Source organism: Pteronotus mesoamericanus, unplaced genomic scaffold (genome assembly GCF_021234165.1).
Source record: "Pteronotus mesoamericanus isolate MK-2021 breed Mesoamerican mustached bat unplaced genomic scaffold, CSHL_Meso_final scaffold_232, whole genome shotgun sequence".
NCBI classification, from domain to species: domain Eukaryota; kingdom Metazoa; phylum Chordata; class Mammalia; order Chiroptera; family Mormoopidae; genus Pteronotus; species Pteronotus mesoamericanus.
Genome location: NW_026555311.1, coordinates 21,940,012 through 21,952,253, shown reverse-complemented (window position 1 = coordinate 21,952,253; position 12,242 = coordinate 21,940,012). Strand labels below are relative to the sequence as shown.

The 12,242-nt window shown below is 33.7% G+C and overlaps 1 protein-coding gene across 1 annotated transcript in view; it reads left to right on the top strand.

The window, feature by feature from the left end:
* CCSER1 (coiled-coil serine rich protein 1) overlaps positions 1-12,242 on the top strand; it is an 898,936-nt gene that overhangs the window by 237,807 nt on the left and 648,887 nt on the right. The gene's annotated exons all lie outside the window — the stretch shown is intronic.

Here is a 12,242-nt window from a genome sequence, read left to right as displayed (position 1 = left end):
ATGTGCTCTCTGTGGAATCATTGTATATGCATAGATAGTGAAGAATTGTGCCTTGCCCAGAGAGAGGTCTTGCCCTCCATTTCTGAGAATTAATATGTTATACCTGGTAAAAGTGTCTTTGTGTAGGAGGAGGAGCTAGCCACACTGGATTTTTTCATGAGGCTGCAAACCCTGACAAAATTAGGGTGGGGCTGGCATGTCAGAAAGGCAAACTTTGGGGTTTAAGGTGTAAGCTTTAGGTCATTTGATATCACACAGTCTGGAGGCTGAGATCAACCATGTAGGCTATCAATCAACCAACTATACCTATATAATAAATTTACAATAAAATCTCTGGACTTAGAAGTTTGGGTGAGCTTTCCTGTTGGCAATACTGCATTTTTATTGTCATATATCATTGTTAGAAAAGTCATACATCACGTGTCTAAAGGAAACTTTGTATTTGGGATCCTCCCAGACTCTGCATTTCTTCCTCTGGCTGTTTTTTGTGCTGTACAAATCACAAGTCATGAATCATAATTGGGTTTGGTAAATCATAATTGTGTACTCTGCTTAGTGTGAGTACAGTTAATGGTCTTATGTTTCAGATGGCTGTAATAAATCATAATTGTGAATGTAGCTTTCAATGGGTTCTAAGTTCTTCCAGTGAATTATTTCACTTTGGGTGTTTTGCACACACTTCAAACTTGCTGTTAGTATCAAAGGTAAGAGAGGTTGGGGGGACTCTGCCCTTGGACTTTGAAATTTGGCTAATTCTGGGAGATATACTGTCATGGGAAAGAAGCTCGTAGCTGTCTCATAAACATTAACATTTTAGATTTGGATAAAATTACAGAGAATAACTATTCTAATATTTTATTTTGGGGAGGGACATCAGGCAGGTTATGATTCACTTCAGTTCACAGAGCTGGTTTTGTGGCTGGGTGAAGATTATCAACCTCAATCTTTTGGGTTTCCCACTATACTGTGCTATTTAATACATGATTATATTATTGGATAGATTTGATTTTTATTTGAGAAATAAAATTAGGATGGTTCTTAGTTTATAAATTAGTAAAGTATTGACTAATTCCATATATAGTATTCCATAGTATTCCATATATAAAGACAAACCTAGAATAAAATCTTAAGCTTAATTATAGGGAAACTATGTATGCCTAAAAACACCTAGTTTTCTCTAGAGCCACTATCTTCATCTGGAAAGTATCAGTTTACTTTGTGATTAACATTATTGTCACTGGTTTAACAAGCTTACATAATAGGCTTTCTTTTGCTAATTTCAGTTCATCATATGTTAGAATAGCAAAGTGATGGGAGACTCATACAATTTTCAGAGTCATCAACAGTGAAAATGATGAAAAATAAGCATTTTTAGTGACACTAAAATGACAGCTTTAAAAATATTGTCAGAATTTCAACTTAGTGTAAGGCTAGCAATTAAGAGTCCTTACAGTTTCCTTTGTATTTATTACATGAGTGCTTTTTCTAGATAATATATTTTTCTTAAAAATTTTAGTAATTTTAAAAAATTGATGTTCTAAAAAGGGCACTAATGTTCTTCACCAAAATAGTTTAGTAGTAAGACATCTCATTTCCAGGTAATTATATGAGATATTATTATAATATCATACATAAGATATTATGAGGTATTTGAGATCTTTTTGATAGTCTATAATGGTACCACACTAAAGACTCTGAAATTGCAAGAACTCTCTGCTTAGAATCAGCACAAAGAATGAGACAGTCATATATGTTTTTCTGGACTTCTCTAGTAGGAATTATAATGAATAGTCCAAAATATTGTCTAGACCAAAATACTCTGCTTAGTGTGAATAGAGTTAATGGTCTTATGTATCATGAAAACCAGCACATATTGCATATAATGGTTGTTTTTTAGAGAAAGGCTTTTAAACGTTCCTAACATTATCAAGAAGTGCTTTTCAGCACCTGTTGTAAGTTGTAAAAACTGCCTGTGATATAATAAAGTGTGAATATGTTACCTCATTTTTGCTCTTTAAGCATTTGGAGCAGGGGGATAGACTCTGTGCAATGAAAGAAGTTTATGTAGAAAAGTCAGAAAACAATTAGTAAGTGAGTTTGGTTATAATAATATGTTTGCAGGAAACAATTTTGAAGAGGTATAAAGAGATAATATTGTTGGGGTTTGAATAACAAAAGAGATAGTATTTATTCCATACACAAATACCATTGACATTTTTTGTGTGTATTAAGACAATGAGGGAATATATACATTGAATACTTCAATGAGAGTAATCTTAGAGTAGTGTGTAAAAATAATTATAAGTGAAATTGGAATGGTTCTTAGCAAAATGTTGACAATTAGAAAAAAATGAAATATTCTTCAAACTGTGGAACGCTCACTTACCATAGTATACAAAGAAGAATGAAAGCTAGAAATAATGATCTCCCCCAAATCTCTCATGTTTATCAAATTTTTCATTTGTGTTGCTTTTGACAATGACACACACTGTAATAGTCAGATTTAGGTTGAAGGAAATGGTATCTGTGACATTGGTTTTACTTTGTCATGAAAATAGAATGCAAAAGACTTCATTTTTTTTCTTTTCCATATATTATTATTTTTAAAGATTTTATTTATTTAATTTTAGATAGAAGGGAAGGGAAGGGAGAGAAACATCAATGTGTGGTTGCCTCTTGTGCGCCCCCTACTGGGGACCTGACCCACAACCCAGGCATGTGGCCTGACTGGGAATCGAAACAGCAACCCTCTGGTTCACAGGCCAGCACTCAATCCACTGAGCCACACCAGCCAGGGCTCTTCTCCCTATTTTAAATGATGACAAGAAAAACCATGCATTTTTAAACTAACAGCTATCATTGAATTTTAACCTTGAATGATGAAGTTTGTTAATTATGTTATATATTTACAATTCCTAGTTTTCTACTTTTATTACTTAAAAAAAGAAATGAACTTTAATATATTCCTCTACATAGTTTAAAATGAAAATGTTCAGACTTTAATTTTTCATTTTATATGAACTTATTAGTTTAAAATCCATTTAAAATCTATGGTTTTAGGAATCTATATAAATGTTAACTTTTCTTATTACGTGAAGGAATATATAATGATATTTTAGTTTTAGTATTTCAGTGCTGTGCTAGTTGGAATAACTATAGGATTGTTTACCTTTTATTAATATTAAGAGAAGAATTATTAGCTCAGCTTAGCTTTATTAATGCGATTTGCTAAATATTTCACAAATACAAAAATATACAATAATCAAAACATTGTTCCATGCACATATTTATAATGGCATTATTTTTTCTTATTTTAATATTTATTGTATATTTTTCTATTACCATTCAATCCCCTTATACCCACTGTTTCCCCCGCAGTCACCACACTGTTGTCCGTGTCCATGAGTCCTTTTTCCTTTTCGCTCACTCCCTCCACCCCCCAAAATCCCCCTCCTCTCCAGCTGTCATCCTGTCCTCCATCTGTGAGTCTGTCCTCATTTTCCTTGTCAGTTCAGTTTCTTCATTAGATTCCACATAGGAGTGAAATCATATCGTATTTAAGACTACCCTTAACATTTACAAAATGAATGTTTCTAGACTTAGAGTGTGAAGCCTTATGAGTGAGGGTGGATTAATAATTAAGATTAATTTTGGAAAATATTTATTAAAAATACACTTTGAGCCATAAAAACCCATAAGGTAAATCAGTAACTAGCAAAGAGCAAACTGTGTTTGAAAATATTTTATGACTGCTGTGTTGAATGGTATAGATAACTATCATAATAATTAAGTATGCTTTCTTTATCCAACCAGGAATCAAAACCAAATAACTGTCCTTAGAGAGCTAATTATAAAATATTGTCAGTTAATTTCTTTTTCCACATAATAACAGTGAAATCATGCCATTGTAAATAAATGCATATATTAGTGTGTCATCTTCTCTTCTCCACTGTATATATAGTTGTATACAACTCAACTCTTTTTTTGTCTTTCTTTCTTTATTTACTTTTAAATACATTTGTCTCTGCCTCCCCCCCACCACTTTCCCTTGCCCCCTTCCTCCTTCCCTCCCTCAGCTCTTCCCCTTTGGTTTTGTCCATGAGTCCTTGCTATATGTTCCTTGACTTGCCCCTTCCCTTCCCTTTCCCTGCCCACCCCTCCCTCCTTCCCTCTTGTCTCTGTTGATTTCTTTTCCTTTCAGTGTTGCTGGTCATATTTTTCCTTGCATCTTTGTATTGTTGGTTAGGTTCTCGCCTATAGGTGAGATCATATGGTATTTGTCTTTTGCCCCCTGGGTTATTTCGCTTAGCATAATGCTCTCCAGTTCCATCCATGCTGTCGCAAAGTTTAGTAGTTCTTTTTTCCTTTCCGCTGCGTAGTATTCCATTGTGTATATGTACCATAACAATACCGGACATCACACTCTACTACAAAGCCACTATACTCAAAACAATTTGGTACTGGCACAAGAACAGACCCATAGACCAGTGGAACAGAATAGAAAGCCCAGAAATAAGCCCAGGTCTCTATGGACATCTAATATTTGACAAAGGGGGCAGAAGCATAAAATGGAGCCATAATAGCCTCTTCAACAAATGGTGTTGGGAGAGCTGGACGGCTACATGCAAAAAATTGAAATCGGATCATCAGCTGACACCATACACAAAAATAAACTCAAGATGGATAAAAGACTTAAATATAAGTCACAACACCATCAAAGTCCTAGAGGAGAACATTGGCAGGAAACTCTCAGATATCCCATGCAGCAATTTTTTCACTGATATGTCTCCTAAAGCAAGGGACATAAAGGAAAGAATAAACAAGTGGGACCTCATCAAAATAAGAAGCTTCTGCACGACTAAAGAAAACATCAGCAAAATGAAAAGGGAGCCAACCATTTGGGAAAATATATTCGCTAATGATACATCAGATAGAGGTTTGATCTCCAAGATATATAAAGAACTCACTCGACTCCACTCCAAGAAGACAAACGATCCAATCAAAAAATGGGCAAAGGACCTGGGCAGATGCTTTTCCAAGGAGGAGATACAGAGGGCCCAGAGGCATTTGAAAGGATGCTCAGCATCACTAGCCATCAGAGAAATGCAGATCAAAACCACCATGAGGTACCACCTCACACCGGTCAGAATGGCCATCATAAAGAGATCCACAAACAACAGGTGCTGGTGAGGCTGTGGAGAAAAGGGAACCCTAGTCCACTGTTGGTGGGAATGCAGACTGGTGCAGCCACTGTGGAAGGCGGTGTGGAGTTTCCTCAAAAAGCTGAAAATGGAACTGCCTTTTGATCCAGTGATTCCCCTGCTGGGACTATACCCTGAGAACACCAAAACGCCAATACAAAAGAACCTATGCACCCCAATGTTCATAGCAGCACAATTTACAATAGCCAAGTGTTGGAAGCAACCTAAGTGTCCATCAGTAGATGATTGGAACAACTCAACTCTTAACAAATTGTACGAGTATGTGCCTAGACTGTTCCAATGCCTGTTTTTGATGATGGGTATACCTTGTCACTTTTATTTCTCTATTTTTTTAAATAATTCATGTAATTTATTTTTCTGGGGTAATATGGATTATTTTAAGATACTTATCTTAAGTTTTATGACTTTACCTTTTTATCCCAAGTAAAAAGCAGATATAATTAATTGTAAAGGTAAGTCTCAGAATATATTTTTAAACCTACACAGAAAAGTTTGAAGTTCTTCTACAATAGTTATATCATATATTTTCAATAATAAAATATTTTCTTTTTAGTCAAACTGTGGAAACTCCCATGATTAGACTAGTGAAGAAAGAAATGTATGGCAGAGCAGCACCTGATTATAATGTAGAATAACTAGAAGAAGAATGCAGACTAGATTGACTAGCTTTCATTAATTTGAATAATTTCCTTTCTCTTGTAGACAAAATAATGATCAGAACACTTTTATTTCATTAAACATTAAATATACAACTACTGAAGTCCAGACCAGGACTGTAGCTTGCTTGTAAATATTTTAAGGTTGTTTGAAAAGTCCTTTGACAAAAGTGTAACACCGTAGAAATGCAATTAACAGCATCTTTATAATACCATAATTGAGGATATTTAACTAATGCAATAAACTCCTTTGAAGGGATTCTTTCTTTCTGAGCAGTGCTTCCATGTGTAGTGACATGTCTCAACTTCCTTTATTTTTAGCAGAATCATAATTGTTATTTTTATTGCAATAAAAAGACAAGGCTAATGGGTTATTTTAGAAGGGGACATACAGAGTGGTTACGTGTTAATGGAGTGACTAGAGCTTGTTTACTCAACATTGTGGCTGCATGAATTCAATTTTATTATTTCAGCCAATAGCAACCAGACTCTTTTAAATTGATTCACACTAACTAAACATGTGAAACTGACTTATAAATGATAATACCTATTTTATTTATTTAAAAAACAGATTGGAATTTCTTTACTAGAACACAGTTATCTGAAAATTCTATTAGGAAAGAAAACTTGCCTGTTAGGTTCATTGTTATACCCCTAGAGCTTAGAAAATAAAATTTTAATTAATTAATAATTATTTAGTTTATTGCAAATGCTTTGAAGTTATTTTAGAGGTAATATGACTAATTAGTATTGTGGGCAGATCTTTAAATGTGTGCTTAGAGAATAACTTAGTAATAATTGCGCTTGATTAGTAAACTATCAGTGGTTCTCAAAATATTCATATATATCCTGTACACCAATAAACTGGAATATGTATTCAGTTTTTAGTGGTATTTTAACAGTTGAAATTTTATATAATCAAATTCTTTGCAATGTTTTGTTAAAATACCGAGTCTAAGATATCAATATATCTTAAGTTCTTTAACCAGTTTTAGAGAAGAAAATTACACATATTATAGTGATCCCAAAGCAAATCAATATGCTTTCCCTAAAACTGGTTACAATGTGCTCATACTAGCAATCTACATTTCCTATCTTTTTCCTTCTTACACTTTGCTGATGTGGGAATCGTCATATTTCCCTGAGATTTCAGAAATGCCTGAGTCTATTTTTTGTACTTCCCTAGGATTTAGTAACCATACCAAATTTAAAAGAAAGTTATCTCTTAAATTTCTATATTCTGGGTTATTAACTAGATAATTTTTTCTAGTCATTGGAATTTCCTGTACATTCAGAGAAGATTTAAACTCAAGATGCTGGCCATGAGGTTGGACTTTATTTTTCAATAACATTTTTCCTGTTATATGATTTTTTTTAAGTTCAACCCCAGCTTTTAATTTTATGCAATATTAGTGTCCCCTCACAAAGACGTTTGCACAAGTTCCAATTGCCTGTGTTACATACCACTATTCCTGTTATTATGATATATATGCTTGGTATATTAATGTTATTAAAAACTCAGGAACTTTTATTATTATATCTTTATTATAGGGAGCTATGAAATTTTTATCTACCAGGAAATTGGAAACTATTTCTGCTTAGTTACCACTTCTAGATTTTTGCTAATTTATTAAATGTCTGAAACACACAGTTGTGCCCTCTTAGATACTGTGTATGATCAGTATTGTTAATTAAATGCTAGACTTCTTTTCTAATTGGTTATTATGTATTACAATTAGTGCTGATCAGTCTTTTCCATTGTTGATACAGAACTGCCATATTTGATACCATTACTTTCTTTACATGTCCTTCCTAATACAGATGGAAATACACATCTTCATATTATCAATGTACATATTATTAGAAAAAGAACTCCACATACTAAGTATTTATTAAGAACAATAGAAATTAAAGATATTCTACCTTGTTTTGATTTTTGTGTATATAAGTGCCTATTTATATTCTTCATACTAACTTTTCTGTTTTAGTATTATGTATTCTTAGCCTTTGACAGACTGAAATTATTTTATTTAGTCATAGAGGTTTTTGTTTTTCGATATTCGTAATGTCCAAAATTAGCCAGAGAGAAGCTGTTTAGGTTACTTTTCTTAGTCTTTCAAAATGGCCTCTGAATTTTTATTTTACATCAACTTTGTTTTCTGGCAACAAAAAATGTACTAGAGACATTGTTTTTGTCTTTTCATAATAACTTTCTTGTTTTTTTTAAATTTTTTACTTTATTGGTAGATATTGAGCAATAAGTATTTTATTTACCCGTAAGTGCTACCAGAGGGTAGAAATATTATTGCTGCTATTAATCTCTTTTAAAGAGAGATCTGGAAAATACATGCCTTTTTAGGTTTATAAGTTCACATTGATTTTTCTTCTGTAACATATCATGTTGCTGCATCTGCTTTCCTTTTATTATGAGGTTTCACCAGCTTCAATGACTCTTTCCACACTAATAAGAAAGTTGCTTAGTAAGCAAGATGTCAAAGTGAGAAAATTTAGAAAGAGTAGTTTTAAAATTAGTTCTTCTAGACCATAGTGAATGGACCCCTGTTAGTCTAAATGTCAAGGGTCACCTACAAATAAGGATAAAATTGGAACAATGGAGTGAGCTCTCCATATAAGTTCTTTACTTCGTTGGTGTTATTTTTCTTAAATGTAGAAAGAGCAGTAGCAGGGTTTAAGTATTTTGAACTGTAGGTGGATGGATTAACTGTCAAAATTCAAAAGAAGGTTGAGCAATCCAACCTTGAAACTATCATTCCTCTGGACATTGGAAACTGCTGGATCAGAAACCAGATGACCCATTACTATGGCATTTTTCATTTTTCAATAGACTTACAATGATCTTATCCATGCAGTGAAACCCAAGGTCCCTGTGATAACAGCCGTTTGAATGTTGCAATATCCATCACAAACAAACAAACAAACAAACCCACCTTTTTCTCATTTCAATGAAAGGACTCTGGTCAGCAAGTTTGGGTAACATGCCTATTTTGGGCTATCCATAAATAAACCACATCCCAGCAGGGGATTTGATTCATGTAAGAACCTGGTTCCTTTTCCTGTGGAGGGATAGATGGTTTAGGTGGGGTGGACCCAAATAAAAAAAAAAAAAGAAATGCTGTGCAAACCATAGAAGCTTACAGTGAAAAAGATGTTCTTACTTGGCATAACAAAAAAAAAAAAAAAAAACCCACAAAACACGTGACAGTCATATGCCAGGAACTCATTTATTCTCCTTTTCCTTTGTTTAAACCTTCATTGCTTTCTAAAAGTTGTTGATCGTATAATTTGCTGGGGATGGCAGAACAAATACTACAAACTGTGTGGCTTAACCAGCAGAAATTTATTTTCTTGCACTTCTGGAAGCTAGAAAAGCGAGATCAAAGTGTAGGCAATTTGGTTTTTCCTGAAGCCTCCCTCCTGGGCTTGCAGATGGCTGCCTTTTTGCTGTGTCCTCAAATCATCATCCCTCTGTAACGTCTGTGTCCTCATATCTTCCTCTTATAAGAACATGTAATATTGAATTAGGGCCCACCCATAAGACCTGATTTAATGGGAATTCCTTCTGAAAATTTCATATATTACTATCTTTAAACTTAGTCACATTCTAATATACTAGGTGATTAGTTCTTCAATATATAAATTTTGGATGGAAACAATTCAGACCATAATATTGGTCAATGAAATTTAACATCTAATTATAAAGTTACTTAGACTAAATTGAAGCTAGATAATATTATTACACTTTAATTATAAAACAATATTTTTAACCAATGTATTCTTGACTATCAGACTAAGTTTCTTCCAATTGAAAAATGCTCAATAAACACTAAACGTAATATCTTTACAAAATTTCCCATCTAATTATGTTTCTTTTATTGTTTCAAATTCAAATAATTTTTTTGCATATTGTGGATGACTTCTTATCTTTTGATGCGTATATCTCATGAAATCTTTTTGATAATATGTAAATAAGCAACTCAGGGACCTCTCCCTGACACAGTCTATCACATGTACACATACATATCATCATATAGAAATCATTATATGTATATTATATGATCTGTCTAGAATGAATCCAGCCACATAATATGAAAAATAGATGCACTTATTGAAGAAAATACAAGATACAAGAAACAATGTACATAGGACAATGATGCTTCAGTCCTTTTCAAAGTAGGCACCTTGAGACCTCACACAGTTCTCCCAATTGCCATCAGCTGCCCCGTCATTATTTTCCTGAAACTCATTGACAGTGTGAAATTTCTTCCCTTTCAAAGGTGATTTTAGCTGTGACTGGCGTGGCTCAGTGGGCTGAGTGCCAGCCTGCAAATTAAAGGATCGTCGATTCTATTCCCAGTTAGGACACATGCCTGGGTTGCAGGCTGGGCCCCTAGAAGCGGGTGTTCAAGAGGCAACCACATACTGATGTTTCTCTCCTTTTCTTTCTCCTTCCCCTCTCTAAAAATAAATAAAATCTTAAAAAAATAAAAAAACAAAACATTCTTTTTTTTAAAAAAAAAGTTATTTTAGTTTTGGGAAAAGCCAGAAGTCACAGTGCACCAAATCTGGCTTAGGGGGCTGAGTCACCTGGGTGATTTGATGTTTCGCAAAAAAACTCTGTCTGAGACATGATGTGTGAGTGGGCATTTTGTCATGATGAAGCTGCCAATCACCAGTTCCCCATAGCTGCAGTCTTCTGAATCATCCGAATAATTTCCATGGAGGAATGTTCAAGCTTAATGAAAAATTTGATGCAGATTCGTTGCTTTACTTGCTCAGTCATTTTGAATGTGAAAACCACACAGTATACATGCTCACTCAACAGCATCTGCTGCCCCCACTGACTAGTACAGTGAAGTACAGTGACTAGTACTAGTTCACCCGTGTGCATTCCAGTCCACTTTCCCTGGCTGCCAGCTTTGATGTCATGCACACCATTCTCATTATATTAACAATGGCTAGACGTTTCCCAGACCACTATATATATACATACATGCTCATGCATATATGTATGTGTGTGTGTGTGTGTATGTATATATATATACATATTTATTTTTCTTTTATGATTCCAGAGACAGAGGAAAGCAGGGAAAAAGAGCGGGAGAGAAACACTGATGTGAAAGAGAAACACCAATGGGCTGCCTCTTGCACATGCCCTCTCTGGGGACCAAACTTGCAACCCAGGCATGTGCCCTGACCAGGAATTGAACCTGTGAACCTTTTGGTTTGTTGGAAGATGCCCACTCAACTTAGCTACAGTCTGGGCCAGGGTTCTGGCACAGTATGTTATAACTTTTCCAGTAAGAGTTGATTTTATTTATAGTTTAAATTATTAGTTACTTTGGAAATAATACAGATGCAATACAATGCAATGCAATGCAATACAATGTAATACAATACAGAATTGTTTCTTGCAACTTTCATTTGTAGAAAGAAGCACTTAGATTTGGGTATACTTATCACTTTTGAAACTATAGTGCTGTATTCATAACACATTTCTAAAGTTTAATAATGTTTCGTTATATTTTTTACAGTGAGAGTAGTTTATGAATTTTAGTGTCCTTTTAATTCCAAGAACTAAGGTGTTCAGTGTCCATTTGACAATATCATAAGGCTTTCTTCAATATATATTTACTTCCTCAATATGAATTATGGTAACATTCAAATCAATGGAGAAAGTGATTTGGAGATGTGATGTCATTTAGCATTTAGATTTTTTTCTCCTGTCCTTTATTGTACTGTTTTAATTTTACTCTTAGTCCCTAAATGTAAGTTCCTGCTTTTCTTAATGTTTACTACCTGTCTATATATACAAATACACAAATCAATTCTTTATTCCTCTCTCAAGAATTCCTACCTCTGCATATCACTGTTTGTCTTCAAGACTTCTCAATATAACCTTCTGGTTTACTTTGCCATTTGCCCTCTTAAAAAGAAAGAATATCTAGTTCTAATGTTTATGACCTTATGAATATCAATAGTTAACTTTTAATCTAATTGATATTTATTTCTTTGATTCACTCTTCTAATCTAAAGCAAATGATTGAATAATGATAACTGAATCCCCACTTCCTTGTACGGCCTAAAATAATGTTTCACAGTTGTCACTGTACAAAATTTGTTTAAGAAATAATTTATTAAATGTGTGACAAGAATGGTACACAGATTTGAAAGATAAATATTAGAAAAATGATCAAAACTTTGAGTTCACAGACTTTTATACATTTGAAAAACCTTTATGTCCTTTTTGTGTATTTCAGAAATAAAATCTCATCTTTTACTATGTTCATTAAAGAAATTTTGGTTAAAACAATTACTTTCCTGTATTTTAATATTTTTGATAGAT